Consider the following 17009-nt stretch of genomic DNA (forward strand, 5'->3'; position numbering starts at 1 on the left):
TTATGGAAGGTTTTAGGTGCTTGCAGAATTTAACGGCCCTTTTCTGGATTTTGATAATTAGGGGGTATCGGCCTAATTCTGCTCTGCATGCGTTATTTGGTGTTTTACGTTGTACACAGAGGATCTTTTTTCAGAATTGTGAATTCTTGGTTGGTGAGCGGACCCCAGACCTCACAACCATAAAGGGCAATGGGTTCTATAACTGTTTCAAGTATTTTTAGCCAGGTCCTAATTGGTATGTTGAATTTTATGTTCCTTTTGATGGCATAGAAGGCCCTTCTTGCCTTGTCTCTCAGATCGTTCACAGCTTTGTGGAAGTTACCTGTGACGCTGATGTTTAGGCCAAGGTATGTATAGTTTTTTGTGTGCTCTAGGACAACGGTGTCTAGATGGAATTTGTATTTGTGGTCCTGGCAACTGGACCTTTTTTGGAACACCATTATTTTTGTCTTACTGAGATTTATTGTCAGGGCCCAGGTCTAACAGAATCTGTGCAGAATCTGTGCTCTCTCTCTCTCTGTTTTGTATGCGGTGTGTAGATGCACGATATACCCAGCTCTCTGTAAACCAGGTGTCAATCCATCACTCAGATAATGACAACAGGAATATTCAGTCATTTATAACCGATAACCCCCCCACCCAAACACACACACACACTCATGCCCAAGAATGTCTTGTCGTGACCTTATTATAGAAGTCATCACCGTCCAAAGCAAAGTGAAGTACTTCTAGATGACATCCCTGCTAATGAGGACACTACCATGACTTCTACTGGAGACAGGGGAGGGGAAGAAGTGAGGGAGGAAGAGAGAGAGAGAGGGGTGGAGGAAGGGAAGGGGGAGAGACATAAGGAGAGAGGGAGAAATGAGATAATGTATGAATTCACCAAACCTCAGTCATTTAGGAGGATCTATAGGACAGGAACAGTATGCTGAATTTTCAACTGCTTTTGAGCACGAATAACAGTGGATTGTAGGTTAAACGGCTATTTAATAGTGTGTGTGTGTGTGTGTGTGTGTGTGTGTGTGTGTGTGTGTGTGTGTGTGTGTGTGTGTGTGTGTGTGTGTGTGTGTGCCAGCAGCAGTATCAGAGGTGACTGGTGGTGCAGTGATAAGAGGCTGGGCTGCACCATGGTGAAAGGGCAAACTTCCTTGTTGTATGTTTAATGGCTCAGGGGCATGACTTGGCACACACTCAGTTAAAGTATGGCGTTCAGCCATTTTCTTTCTGAACATTGAGATTCTCTTCAGTAACCACGACCTCACCCTGGACATTTGTCTGTCTGTCTTTGTGTGTGTCCTGTAATCTATGCATCCGTTCTGTGTTTAATGGTAGTTTCTCTCTCTCTCCCTTTTCACCCCCCTCTCTCTCTCTCTTTCACCCCCCCTCTCTCTCCCCTTTCACCCCCCCTCTCTCTCCCCTTTCACCCCCCCGTCTCTCTCCCTTTTCACTCCTCCTCTCTCTCCCTTTTCACCCCCCTGCTCTCTCTTTCTCCCTTTTCACCCCCCCGTCTCTCTCCCTTTTCACTCCTCCTCTCTCTCCCTTTTCACCCCCCTGCTCTCTCTTTCTCCCTTTTCACTCCCCCTCTCTCTCCCTTTTCAGCCCCCCCTTTCTCGCTCTCTTTCTCCCTTTGCACCCCCCTCTCTCTCTCCCCTTTCACCCCCCCTCTCTCTCCCTTTTCACCCCCCCTCTCTCTCTCTTTTCACCCCTCTCTCTCCATTTTCACCCCCCCTGCTCTCTCTTTCTCCCTTTTCACCCCCCTCTCTCTCTCCCTTTTCACCCCCTCTCCCTTTTCACCCTCCTCTCTCTCTCCCTTTTCACCCCCCTCTCTCTCTCCCTTTTCACCCCCTCTCCCTTTTCACCCTCCTCTCTCTCTCTCTGCTGTGCCGTGGATCCAGGAGGAGGGAGGATCAGGTGAGTGCTTTAACATACAGTACATACTTCTGTATGTGTAAGGTATGCTAGATCATACCTGACACAGCTCCCACTAAGCCACTACCCACTCTACCCTAAAACCTTCCTATTGCTGGAGTTAGCGCTGTGTGCAGCTTAGGTTGTGAGTTACTGGGGAGCTGTCAAGTGTCCTGACTCCTGTCTCATCTGATCGGCGCTGGGTTGAGTATTGTTGAATAAAGGTTTAGAAACGGAACTCCAAGCCTTCTAAAGCAAAACATAGAAAGTAGTGAATGTGTGTGTGTGCCTACTGCTTCACTGTAACAGACAGACCAGACTCATTAGATGTAGATTGTACAGCACACTAATTAACAGCCTGATTAAGTCTGGAGCTGCTCTCCTGCTGAGACAGAGGAACACACACACACACACACACACACACACACACACACACACACACACACACACACACACACACACACACACACACACACACACACAAGCCCTTAATGGGTTTGTGATGTGACTGATTTTATCTGGACATTTGAAGGAGAAATGTTGCCGTTATGACATTATAATGTGCGATGGGTGGGATTCAAACATGGGTCATCTGCCTACCTCAAGACTATTTTAGCCCAATGAGCCCAAAGCAAGTCTTCTAATGTCTCAATAAAGATTACTCATCATGTGAATGTGGTTCATTTAACCACCCTAACTAAACCTCCCCAACGCTCTCTATCTAGCTTTCTCCATGTGGGACTGTTCTCATGGGAACCAAGTGAGTTCTCCCCCCTTCATCCCATTTTCCTCCTCCTCCCTCTTTCTCTCCACCTCCATCGCCCTCTCTCTGGAATCTCTGCCGTAGTGATTTGAATATGCAGTTGAGCTATATGAATGACTAATTAGGCTAATGCAGATGTACAGTGGGGGAAAAAAGTATTTGATCCCCTGCCAATTTTGTACGTTTGCCCACTGATAAAGAAAGGATCAGCCTATAATTTTAATGCTAGGTTTATTTGAACAGTGAGAGACAGAATAACAACAAAAAAATCCAGAAAAACGCATGTCAAAAATGTTATAAATTGATTTGCATTTTAATGAGGGAAATAAGTATTTGACCCCTCTCAATCAGAAAGATTTCTGGCTCCCAGATGTCTTTTATACAGGTAACGAGCTGAGATTAGGAGCACACTCTTAAAGGCAGTGCTCCTAACCGCAGCTTGTTACCTGTAAAAAAGACACCTGTCCACAGAAGCAATCAATCAATCAGATTCCAAACTCTCCACCATGGCCAAGACCAAAGAGCTCTCCAAGGATGTCAGGGACAAGATTGTAGACCTACACAAGGCTGGAATGGGCTACAAGACCATCGCCAAGCAGCTTGGTGAGAAGGTGACAACATTTGGTGCGATTATTCGCAAATGGAAGAAACACAAAAGAACTGTCAATCTCCCTCGGCCTGGGGCTCCACGCAAGATCTCACCTCGTGGGGTTGCAATGATCATGAGAATGGTGAGGAATCAGCCCAGAACTACACGGGAGGATCTTGTCGATGATCTCAAGGCAGCTGGGACCATAGTCACCAAGAAAACAATTGGTAACACACTACGTCGTGAAGGACTGAAATCCTGCAGTGCCCGCAAGGTCCCCCTGCTCAAGAATACATATACATGCCCGTCTGAAGTTTGCCATTGAACATGTGAATGATTTAGAGGACATCTGGTGAAAGTGTTGTGGTCAGATGAGACCAAAATGGAGCTCTTTGGCATCAACTCAACTCGCCGTGTTTGGAGGAGGAGGAATGCTGCCTATGACCCCAAGAACACCATCTCCACCGTCAAACATGGAGGTGGAAACATTATGCTTTGGGGGTGTTTTTCTGCTAAGGGGACAGGACAACTTCACCTCATCAAAGGGACGATGGACGGGGCCATGTACCTCCTTCCCTCAGCCAGGGCATTGAAAATGGGTCGTGGATGGGTATTCCAGCATGACAATGACCCAAAACTCACAGCCAAGGCAACAAAGGAGTGGCTCAAGAAGAAGCACATTAAGGTCCTGGAGTGGCCTAGCCAGTCTCCAGACCTTAATCCCATACAAAATCTGTGGAGGGAGCTGAAGGTTCGAGTCGCCAAATGTCAGCCTCGAAACTTTAATGACTTGGAGAAGATCTGCAAAGAGGAGTGGGACAAAATCCCTCCTGAGATGTGTGCAAACCTGGTGGCCAACTACAAGAAACGTCTGACCTCTGTGATTGCCAACAAGGGTTTTGCCACCAAGTACTAAGTCATGTTTTGCAGAGGGGTCAAATACTTATTTCCCTCCATTAAAATGCAAATCATTTTATAACATTTATGACATGCGTTTTTCTGTTTTTTTGTTGTTGTTATTCTGTCTCTCACTGTTCAAATAAACCTACCATTAAATTATAGACTGATCATTTCTTTGTAAGTGGGCAAACGTACAAAATCAGCAGGGGATCAAATACTTTTTCCCCCCACTGTACAGTTGAAGTCGGATGTTTACATACACCTTAGCCAAATACATTTAAACTCAGTTTTTTACAATTCCTGACATTTAATCCTGTTAAAAAATCCCTGTCTTAGATCAGTTAGGATCACCACTTTATTTTAATAATGTGAAATGTCAGAATAATAGTAGAGAGAATGATTTATTTCAGCTTTTATTTCTTTCATCACATTCCCAGTGGGTCAGAAGTTTACATACACTCGATTAGTATTTGCTAGCATTGCCTTTAAATTGTTTAACTTGGGTCAAACGTTTCGGGTAGCCTTCCACAAGCTTCCCACAATAAGTTGGGTGAATTTTGGCCCATTCTTCCTGACAGAGCTGGTGTAACTGAGACAGGTTTGTAGGCCTCCTTGCTCGCACACACTTTTTCAGTTCTGCCCACAAATGTTTTATGGGATTGAGGTCAGGGCTTTGTGATGGCCACTCCAATACCTTGACTTTGTTGTCCTTAATCTTATGGCTTGAATCCCGTTAGCGGGATCGATATGACGACAGTCAGTGAAAGTGCACAGCGGCAAATTCAAAACAACAAAAATCTCATCATTAAAATTTCTCAAACATACAAGTATTATACACCATTTTAAAGATAAGATTCTCCTTAATCTAACCATAGTGTCCGATTTCAAAAAGGCTTTACGGCGAAAGCAAAACATTAGATTATGTTAGGACAGCACCTAAACAAGAAAAACCACACAGCCATTTTCCAAGCAAGTAGAGGCGTCACAAAAACCAGAAAGTCAGCTAAAATGAATTACTAACCTTTGATGACACTCCCTGGACTCAATGTTAGAAAATACATGTATGTTTTATTCGATAAAGTTCATATTTATATCCATAAACCCCATTTTACATTGGCGCGTGATGTTCAGAAATGTTTTGCCTCCCCAAACTTCCGTTGAATGTGCACATCAATTTACAAAAATACTCATCATAAACGTTGATAAAATTTACAACAGTTATTGAAAGAATTATAGATATACTACTACGAAAAGCTATTTTCGGCGAAAGCACATTTTTCAATATTCTGAGTACAGAGCTCAACCATCAAAGCAAGCTATACAGATACCAGCAAAGTTCTGGAGTCAACTAAACTCAGAATTAGAATTATAAATCTTCCCTTACCTTTGCTGATCTTGGTCGGAATACACTACCAGGACTCCTACTTCCACAAGAAATGTTCTTTTTGTTCGAAATACTCCATATTTATGTCCAAATACCTCCGTTTTGTTCGTTCGTACACATCACTATCCAAAGGCATAACGCGTGAGCGTAAAACAAGAGACAAAAAGTCAAATCGTTCCATTACCGTTCGTAGAAACATGTCAAACGATGTTTCCAATCAATCCTTACGGTCTTTTTTAACATAAAACGTTGATAAAATTCCAACCGAACAATAGGGTGTTCATTACAGAAGAAAAAGAAGGAGCGGCACGCTAAACGTGCCCGCGCAGTAAACAACTCACTGGTCCCAGACAGTCCACTGATAGACTGAGCTCCTATTCTCTGCCCAGTAACAGGAGACGCATGAAACAAGTTTCTAAAGGCTTGGAAACCTTAGGAAGTGCAAAATGACCCCGTCGACACTGTAGTTTGAACAGGGATTAGATAAAACTACAAATCACTTCCTGGTTGGATTTTTTCTTGGGTTTTTGCCTGCCATATGAGTTCTGTTATCCTCACAGACATCATTCAAACAGTCTTAGAAACTGTGTTTTCTATCCAAATCTACTAATAATATGCATATCTTAGTTTCTGGGAGTGAGTAGGAGGCAGTTTCCTTTGGGCACGTCAGTCATCCAAGTGACTCAATACTGCCACCATCCATAAGAAGTTAACAAGAAATTTGTTGAGTGGTTGAAAAACAAGTTTAAATGACTCCAACCTAAGTGTATGTAAACTTCCGACTTCAACTGTATTATTGTAACGCAACGGCAATGGAGGGGACCCCCTCACACAGGTTTAACAACCAATCAGATATCCGAAAACAGGGAGAGCTGTCCAATGACAATGAGTGTCCATATTCCCAGCACCACAAAGATAGACATTGAATGATTATTGTGACTGACTGGTCAGAGGATTCACTCCACTGACCTCTTATGTGTTATGTGATCAGAGAGGAAGAAGAATGAGAACCAGAAGTGTTTAGTCCAGAGATATATTTTTATTCCTTCCCCACTGCACCATCTCTCTCTCCCACAGTCACATATTAAAGACAGAATAAAAGCACCAGAGGATTTATGCCTGTGCTCCCATGTAGATTCCCACACATACACACACACACACACACACACACACACACACACACACACACACACACACACACACACACACACACACACACACACACACACACACACACACACACACACACACACACACACACACACACACACAAAATGGTTTGATCAATGGTTGGTGCCTGGGAGCAGGATGTGTGTTATTTCAAGCTCTGTAGTTGTGATTGATTAGAGGATGAAGTGATTAGTGGAGGAATCTTTCTCTCTTCTTCTTTTTCTCTTCTTTATATTTCATTGAATTAATGAGCCAAGTTACCAGTTTTCCCTTGGAAGTGTGTGTGTGTGTGTGTGTGTGTGTGTGTGTGTGTGTGTGTGTGTGTGTGTGTGTGTGTAGTGGAGGGGGATTGGTGAAGCACTCATACCTAAGACCTGTAGAACTTTGTTAGCTCCCTAATCTAATGCCAGTCTATAGCTCAGTGGGCTAACACGTATTGTGTGTGTGTGTGATCAGTGTGAAGCATCAATGTGTGTCATGAGGAAAGCCCAGTCTCACTATGCAAACACACATGACCTCCAAAGATTACTGTTGCCCCACTATGTACACACACACACGCACGTTCACCCGAACCAAACCCAGTCCCAGCTCAGTTGTCTCTGTGTATACCCTAACTTTTTTTGTAAATATATATAATATTTTAACTATATTTTTCTATATTATTTTCCCCTAACCCTACCACCCCTCCCCTAACTGGATTAAACTAATGAACAACAACACTTAGGCTTCTACTTCCAGCTTATACATACTATATACATTTTACAGACACAGTATATTTTACATTATTTATCTTTTGTTTGTTTGCGCTGTGTGTGTGTGTCTGTCCATATGTGTGTGTGTGTGTGTCCGTGTATGTGTGTTTTTGTCCGTGTGTATCAGTATGTTTGGATGCATCAGTGTGTTTGTTGATTTATTTTGTGCATCAGATAGAATTGCAGCAAAGACTGGGACGCAGATACATTTGATGCAAATGTATGCTAATTACTATGACACAAAACTCCACCGCATCAGTTCTATGCAAATCATGTTTGCTAAACAGGCAAGTTGGCAGGAGACCCCGTTTCCCAACAGCCCCCTACATCCTCTTCGTTCCCCAACCCCCCCTGTTTCTTCCATCCCCCTTAACCACCCCCTCACAACCTTTGTCTCCCCTCCTACCTTTATAGTCCCCTCACCCCCCACTCTCTTCTCCATTTTCTTTACACCCCCTTCTCTCCCCTCTCCCTCCAACCAAGCCCTCAAGACGTTCCCCTTCCCTCTTTTCATCCATTTTCCCTCTTTCCCCTTATCCACACTAATCCCTCTTCCCACCCTTTACTACCCTTGGCTCGCCTCTCTGTCCCTACCCCCTACCCCATTTCCTCTCGCTCCATCCTCTCCCCCCTCAACCATTGTCTTCCGCTAACCATTCTTTCAAATCCAACCTCCTCTCCCCTTCCTTTCCCGTCTTCCTCTCCCCTTCCTTTTCCCCCTCTTCCTCTCCCCTTCCTGTCCCCCTTTTCCTCTCCACTTCCTTTCCCGTCTTCCTCTCCCCTTCCTGTCCCCCTCTTCCTCTCCACTTCCTTTCTTTTGCCCCTTTGCCCCTTCCTCTAATTGTTAATCCTTCTTCCAGATCTAACCCTCATTCTCTACCATACCCCCTTTAAGATCTTTCCGTCTCCCTATTTCCCTGACCTTCCTGCATAAATCTACCCCCTGATGTGATCCTCACCTCACCCCATCTCTGTAAGTGGAGTAATGGAGCTTGAGGAAAACATTGTCAAAGTGCCTGGAAAGCAGAAAGAGGGAATCAGGCAGCTAAATAACCACACACACAGACACACACACACACACACACACACACACACACACACACACACACACACACACACACACACACACACACACACACACACACACACACACACACATGAACAGGCACACACAGACACACACAAACATACACATGAATGTACGTATGCACACACACACAGACACACACAGACACACACACACACACACACAGACACACACAGACACACACAGACACACACAGACACACACACACACACAGACACACACAGCACACACACACACACACACACACACACACACACACACATATACTCTCAAACTCATGAATCCTCACACTAGAATACCCTTACATTGGGGCAGCAGGTAGCCTAGTGGTTAGAGCGTTGGGCCAGTCACTGAAAGGTTGCTAGATCGAATCCCCAAGGTAAAAATCTGTTGTTCTGCCCCTGAACAAGGCAGTTAACCCACTGTTCCTAGGCTGTCATTGTAAATAAGAATTGGTTCTTCACTGACTTGTCTAGTTAATTAAAAGTTAAATAAAAAAGTAAATATTATACATTAGACTTGCTAATAGCAGGTTAACAGATGAGAGGAGAGACGGTGGCAGGAGCAGCCAAGTCACCCATGATACAAGTCAATATTTGACGTCCATCCAGATGACATGGAAACTGGCCACTAGGGGCAACAGTGAGTGATCTTACCTTGGACGGGATGGCGGATGGGTGTAAGCATCTGCCTCTGGTTTGAATCCAGTGATAGAAAGTTGTTTTTGATACTTTTGTTTTAAGCCTATCCCAAACCTTAACGCTTACCTTAACCATTCAGAGTTAATGCCTAAACTTAACCTTAAACACTTAGAAATTTGACATTTGCAACAACTTTGACGTTTGAGAAACATGGATGAACGTCTAATTCTGACGTGAGACTGTAAGAGCTAGTTGAGCAGGAGAGAAAGAGGAGAGAAGAGATGAGGGAGGAGAGAAGATAAAGAGGAGGAATCTGTTTAGTGTCTGACACAATGGCAGCCACGATTTTGTGTGTGTGTGTGTGTGTGTGTGTGTGTGTGTGTGTGTGTGTGTGTGTGTGTGTGTGTGTGTGTGTGTGTGTGTGTGTAGAGGTAGAGACACTTTCAGGAGAAATTCTGGCTTCCCAAAAAAATGGACCAAGAATAAATCCCAAAACATGCAAAATAATGTATATTTTGTGTCTCTGTGTTTCATAAATGTCCTTCAATTCGCATTGAAGGACCGGAGAAAGCATCTGAGCAAACTAAACAGCGTCCGTCTGTCTCAGTACGTGTAGCCCATCTATCTGATGCTGTCTGGTCAAAAAGAGTATCACATTGTTGCCGCTGATAGCATTGAACGCAAGGGAAGCCAGCAAGCATTTGGCCTCCCTTGATAATTTTCAGCCAATCAGCGTTGAGCTAAACTGAGTGGGCTTAGCTGTCAATGGTCCTGGTGCACCAAAAAAAAGTGTCAAGGGAAGCCAGTTTGGATTTGGCTACACACCAATCACATCAGAAGTCAAACGTCATTGACAAAACATTTTTTAAATGTTGCATCTTGTTATGTCGTTGTCCTCCGGTGGCTAGCTAGCTAGCTAAAATCATCCATTTCCTAAATTAGCCATGGATGCAGATAGGCATTTGGACTTTCTTAAATCTCCGTACTGCCCAATGATTATAACGGTGATTCTGATCCAACCATAAATTAATATATTGTGCCCCTGCCTTGAGAGGATGGAAGTTCAACATGTAGTAGATTCATGTTTTACTGTTTTACCTGGCACATTGTTGCCCATGAAAGGAAGTTAGGCTAGCGAGCAAGCATTTTAGCCAGGTAGGACAACAACTAAAGTGTGTACTGTATGACAGTCATAGACCTTTAAGGCAACCGTTAAAGAGGGGGATGGCATTGGCCTTTCTCTAGTAGGGTGAATCAACATGTTTTTTCTACTTGCACGCACACACACACACACACACACACACACACACACACACACACACACACACACACACACACACACACACACACACACACACACACACACACACACACACACACACACACACACACACACACAGACAGAAATCAGTTCCATGGACAGCCACATCATACTTAGCTTACGTTGATTCAACTAAATCATTTTTGGTATCTTTTGGTTATTACTGTATTAGACTAAGCATGGGTGATGAAATTATGTTGAAATGTTGAAGTTAATGTTGAAGTTGGAATAGTGGAGGCAGCGCCTGTTTTCTTTGAAACTTGCGGTACCTTTAGTAGTCCGGAAATGTTGAAAACATTAACTTGCTTGACCACGCTGTAGGTCATGTAACTGTTTGTTACTTGCAATATGTTTGGTGGACAGATGTTGCTCTCCGGTTTTGTGATGAAACAAAAGTTTGGTTGAATGTATTCTCCCACTGTGTCTTCTTATTGTCTCGGCCTAAGGCCTATATATCATGGTGTCAAGGCATATGAACTAACAGGTTATAGAGCAAACAACACAATAATCATAACACATAGGTTGTAATATGGCATTTTCTTCCCCAGTGATTTTAGCCACACACTGCTACTGGGAAGGACCGAGATGGGTCAGGAGGAGAGAGGGTTCTCTCTCCACACTTCAATCCTCTTTTCCAGGGAAGAGACTGTATCATCACACATAGTACTCTCTTTAAAGGAGAGGGGAAATCTGTCTGTGTGAGAGAGAGAGGAGGGAGTCCATGACTGACATACAGACAAAGCCCTGTCAGTCTCTCTTCACTATGGCCTTGCGGGAATCAAACCCACAACCCTGGCGTTGTTATCACCTTGCTCTTACCCACTGAGCTATTCTAGACAGGTAGAGGAGCCAAGGGATATTTATATAGTAGGGTTTTAACAGTATCATGTTGTTATTTGTTATTTAATAGAATATGTTTATTTTTATTCACTGCAAGAGCAACCAGCATAGTTCAGTAATATCTCTCTACAGAGCAATACTCACTGTCAACCATATGAAGATGGACTGACATAAAAACGTGAGAGAGAAAATGGTAGAGAGAGGAGAGAGACCTATGTTTTCCATGGATCATTACCAGTCGTACCACGGTTGCTTGGTTGTTGTGGCAGCATCTATAAGCCAGGGCGGGTTGGAATGGACTGTTGAATGTACTCAGAGAGAGAGACAGATATATACTGTGGTATATTATGATTCAACCCTGTATGTGTATGGAAATATCATGGACTGTCTGGATGTGTCCCAAATGGAATCTTATTCCCTATATATTCACTACTTTTGACCAGAGCCCTATGGGTCCTGGTCAAAAGTGGTGCATTATAAAAGAAATAGGGTGCCATTTGGGGTGTAATCCCTGTGGCAGCCAATTGAGCCAGTGTTCAGAAGGAGTTGATATTAGATTAGGTTGTCAGAAGGATGTATCATATCATACCCCATCTAGAGCTTTTCACTCTGCTGCACACATAATGGGAAATTACACACACACACACACACACTCCGTGTGAAACACCTTCAAAGCACCTTATTAGTCAAATGTATCAATTTTCTTTGGCGGTTGCGTTGTAGCAAGAAAACAATATAAAAATCAAGAAGGCTGAAACTCAATAGCCAATCAGACTGAAGTGTGACAAATATCCCTACAGTACCTGCTATTCATACCGAGCTGAATGACCTTTTCCACATTGTTTACAGCCATCACTAAAAGATCCATGCACACGGACACATAGTCTGCATCCTCCATTACATGGTTGCTATGATACTGCTGTTGACTGCATCCTGTGTTTGAGTTTTTGGGTACAAAACCCACAGCAACTGAAAGCAATATGACAGTGTCTTGGGTGTGTTTGTATCTGAGAGCAAGAGACAATCCTGTCAGAGTCTCTCCAGATCCTTCTCTCTCTCTGTGTCCCTCTCCCCCTCTGGCTGATCCAGACATAACAGCTAGTGAAAGAAGTTAAGTGATTCCCAAACCCTACTCTCTCAAACAGACCCAGCAGCTACACACACTCTCTCAAACAGACCCAGCAGCTACACACACTCTCTCAAACAGACCCAGCAGCTACACACACTCTCTCAAACAGACCCAGCAGCTACACACACTCTCTCAAACAGACCCAGCAGCTACACACACTCTCTCAAACAGACCCAGCAGCTACACACACTCTCTCAAACAGACCCAGCAGCTACACACACTCTCTCAAACAGACCCAGCAGCTACACACACTCTCTCAAACAGACCCAGCAGCTACACACACTCTCTCAAACAGACCCAGCAGCTACACACACTCTCTCAAACAGACCCAGCAGCTACACACACTCTCTCAAACAGACCCAGCAGCTACACACACTCTCTCAAACAGACCCAGCAGCTACACACACTCTCTCAAACAGACCCAGCAGCTACACACACTCTCTCAAACAGACCCAGCAGCTACACACACTCTCTCAAACAGACCCAGCAGCCACACACACACACACACACACACACACACACACACACACACACACACACACACACACACACACACACACACACACACACACACACACACACACCCAACCAACCAACCAAATCACGAGAAAACAACAAGAGAATTACTTGCCACATTTGAAAGAATTAACAGAAAAACTGAGCAAACAAGAATGAACACTGTGACCGATCCACAATTAAGGAAAGCTTTGACTATGTACAGACTCGGTGAGCATCGCTTTGCTATTGAGAGAGGCAGGCATAGGCAGACCTGGCTCTCAAGAGAAGACAGGCTATGTGCACACTGCCACAAAACTCCCATATCTATTGAGTTAAATATCACAGTGTGCCATCACAACACCAAGATTTGTGACCTGTTGTCAGTGAAGAACAACCACCATTGTAAATACAACTCATATTTATGTTTATTTATTTTCCATTTTCTACTATAACTATTTGCACATAGTTACAACACTGTATATAGCCATAATATGACATTTGAAATGTCTCTATTCCCTTGGAACTTTTGTGAGTGTAATGTTTACTGTTCTTTTCATTTTATATTGTTTATTTCATTGTTGTTTATTATCTATTTCACTTGCTTTGGCAATGTAAACATATGTTTCCCATGTCAAAAAAGCCCTTTGAATTGAAGAGAGCGAGAGAGCTCGGCAGCTAAACCTTGACAAATGGCCGGCTGTGGTGCTGCTTACAGACGAGGGGATCCAGAGGCTGGTAGTCAGCCAGACAGCCCATACCTCCTGGCCTAGTGTGTGTGTTCATATCTCTCTCTAGTCTTCCCACTCCTCATCTACCCTTCCTCTCCTCCTCTGCCACTCTCCTGTGTGTCCCCTAGAGCTAGATGAGTGGCAGCTGAATGAGGCCAGGCCTCTGCATGTCTACAGTCTAACCCAAACAGATGAGCCAGGGCCTCAGCATCTGACACAGCCCAGGGCTTACAGCACAGGCTGATACACAATTAATGACAAGACAGCCTTTCTCCACTACCACAACAAAATAACCAGTCGTTGTTGTGTCTCACTGAGTTAGCATTTTAGCAGACAGCATCAGATAATGGGGTGGTATTGCTGACTGGAAAGTATCTGACAAGGAGAGGGATGGTGTTCAGCTAACAGGGTGCATTCTCTGACACACACACACACACACACACACACACACACACACACACACACACACACACACACACACACACACACACACACACACACACACACACACACACACACACACACACACACACACACACACACACACACACACATGCAAATAAGGCAGTTTAGCAGAGAACCACATCAAACAACGGAGACAACATAAAAGGCCTGATAGATAGATGGGGCAGCAGGTAGCCTAGCTGTTAAAGCGTTGGGCAGTAACCAAAAGGTTGCTGCTTTGAATACCTAGGGTGAAAAATCTGCTCCTGGGCACCGTACTTCTATGGCTGACCCTGTAAATCAACACATTTCATTGCACCTATCCGGTGTATGTGACAATAAAACCTTTTTTTTTTATATGAAGTGTGTCATGTACTGCTGGAGCTGTTTCATCTACTCTATGGATTTATGATATGCAGTCAGACTTAGATACAGACAGACAGTCTATGTAGGAGTTGGGTTCAGGGTTGGAGTCAATCCAGTTTTCTGTTCAGTAAATTCAGAAAGTGACTTCCCTCCTTCATTCACTGTCTGAATTGACCATTTGACATTTGAATTGATCCCACCCCCACTGTCCTACGTCAGATGGCGCACCTCCCTCTCTCTCAGTGGAGGGACTAGCAGGAGGATAGGGAAGGAGGGATAGAGAGGAGGAGAGTAGGAGGAGGGAAGGAGGAAAAGAGGGTGAATAAGGTTACAGGAGCTCTGTTCTGAATCAAGATTGTGAGTCAGTGTTACTCTCTTTCTGCTAAAGTTTCTCTCTCTCTCTCTCTCTCTTTTGCATGTAGAGTCTCAATTTGGTGTTTGTCCCATTTTGTGAATGCTTGGTTGGTGAATGGACCCCAGACCTCACAACCATAAAGGGCAATGAGTTCTATAACTGATTAAAGCATTTTTAGCCGGATCCTAATTGATATGTCGAATTTGATGTTCCTTTTGATGGCATTGAAGGCCCTTCTTGCCTTGTGGCGCTGATGTTTAGGCCGAGGTATGTATCGTTTTTTTGTGTGCTCTAGGGAAACGGTGTCTAGTTGGAATTTGTATTTGTGGTCCTGGCGACTGGACCTTTTTTGGAACACCGTTATTTTTGTCTTACTGAGATTTACTGTCAGGGCCCAGGTCTGACAGAATCTGTGCAGTAGATCTAGGTGCTGCTGTAGGTCCTCCTTGGTTGGTGACAGAAGCACCAGATCATCAGCAAACAGTAGACATTTGACTTCGGATTCTAGTAGGGTGAGGCCGGGTGCAGCAGACTGTTCTAGTGCCCTCACCAATTCATTGATATATATGTTGAAGAGGGTGGGGCTTAAGCTGCATCCCTGTCACACCCCACGGCCCGGTAGAAAGAAATGTGTGTATTTTTTGCAAATTTTAACCACACACTTGTTGTTTGTGTACATGGATTTTATAATGTTGTATGTTTTTCCCCCAAAACCACTTTCCATCAATTTGTATAGCAGACGCTCATGCCAAATTGAGTCAAAAGCTTTTTTGAAATCAACAAAGCATGAGAAGACTTTGCCTTTGTTTGTTTGTTTGTTGGTCAATTAAGGTGTGCAGGGTGAATACATGGTCTGTCATACGGTAGTTTACTAAAAAGCCAATTTGACATTTGCTCAGTACATTGTTTTCACTGAGGAAATGTACGAGTATGCTGTTAATGATAATGCAGAGGATTTTCCCAAGGTTGCGGTTGACACATATCCCCCGGTAGTTACTGAGGTGAAATTTGTCCTTGGTTCCAAATAATGGGGAATATGCCAGAGCTAAGGATGATGTTAAAGCGTTTAAGTATAGCCAATTGGAATTTGTGGTCTGTATATTTTAGCATTTAATTTAGGATACCATCAGCACCACAGGCCTTTTTGGGTTGGAGGGTCTGTATTTTGTCCTGTAGTTCGTTTATTGTAATTGGAGATTCCAGTTGGTTTTGTTAGTCTTTAATAGTTTATTCTAAGATTTGTATTTGATCATGTTTATGTTTTTGCTGTTTGGCCTTTGTTATAGGTAAAAAATATTGGAGAAGTGGTTTATCCATACATCTCCGTTTTGGATAGATAACTCTTCGTGTTGTTGTTTGGTTAGTGTTTTCTAATGTTCCCAGAAGTGGTTAGAGTCCATGGATTCTTCAATTACATTGAGCTGATTTTTGACGTGCTGTTCCTTCTTTTTCCGTAGTGTATTTCTGTATTGTTTTAGTGATTCACCATAGTGAAGGTGTAGGCTCAGATTTTCTGGGTCTCTATGTTTTTGGTTGGATAGGTCTCTCAATTTCTTTCTTAGGTTTTTGCATTCTTCATCAAACCATTTGTCATTGTTGTTAATTTTCTTAGGTTTTCTGCTTGACATTTTTAGATTTGATAGGGAAGCTGAGAGGTCAAATATACTGTTTAGATTTTCTACTGCCAAGTTTATGCCTTCACTATTACAGTGAAACGTTTTGTCCAGGAAGTTGTTTTCAAAGGGATTGAATTTGTTGTTGCCTAGTTGTTTTTTTGGTTGGTTTTCATGCTACTTTCCTTTCATCTATAGCATACATTAATATTATTCAGTTCCTTTGGCTTTGATGCCTCATGATTGAGTATTGCTTTGTTCAAGTAGACTGTGACTTTGCTGTGATCTGATAAAGGTGTCAGTGGGCTGACTGTGAACGCTCTGAGAGACTCTGGGTTGAGGTCAGTGATATAGTAGTCTACAGTACTACTGCCAAGAGATGAGCTTTAGGTATACCTACCGTAGGATTCCCCTCGAAGCCTACCATTGACTATATACATACCCAGCGTGTGACAGAGCTGCAGGAGTTTTTGTTGGTTATGTTGTCGTAGTTGTGCCTAGGGGGGCATATGGGGGAG

The 17009-nt window shown here is 43.5% G+C and overlaps 1 protein-coding gene across 2 annotated transcripts in view; it reads left to right on the forward strand.

Moving 5' to 3' along the window:
• Window positions 1-1892: 1892 nt before the first annotated feature.
• Window positions 1893-17009, forward strand: part of LOC106560226 (disabled homolog 1) — a 170886-nt gene continuing 155769 nt past the window's right edge. For both annotated transcript variants that reach the window (XM_045687633.1, XM_014122858.2), the window contains exon 1: window positions 1893-1914. The gene's annotated coding sequence lies outside the window, so the exon portion shown is untranslated. The remainder of the gene's footprint in view (window positions 1915-17009) is intronic.

The sequence above is a fragment of the Salmo salar genome, chromosome ssa10 (genome assembly GCF_905237065.1).
Source record: "Salmo salar chromosome ssa10, Ssal_v3.1, whole genome shotgun sequence".
NCBI lineage: Eukaryota > Metazoa > Chordata > Actinopteri > Salmoniformes > Salmonidae > Salmo > Salmo salar.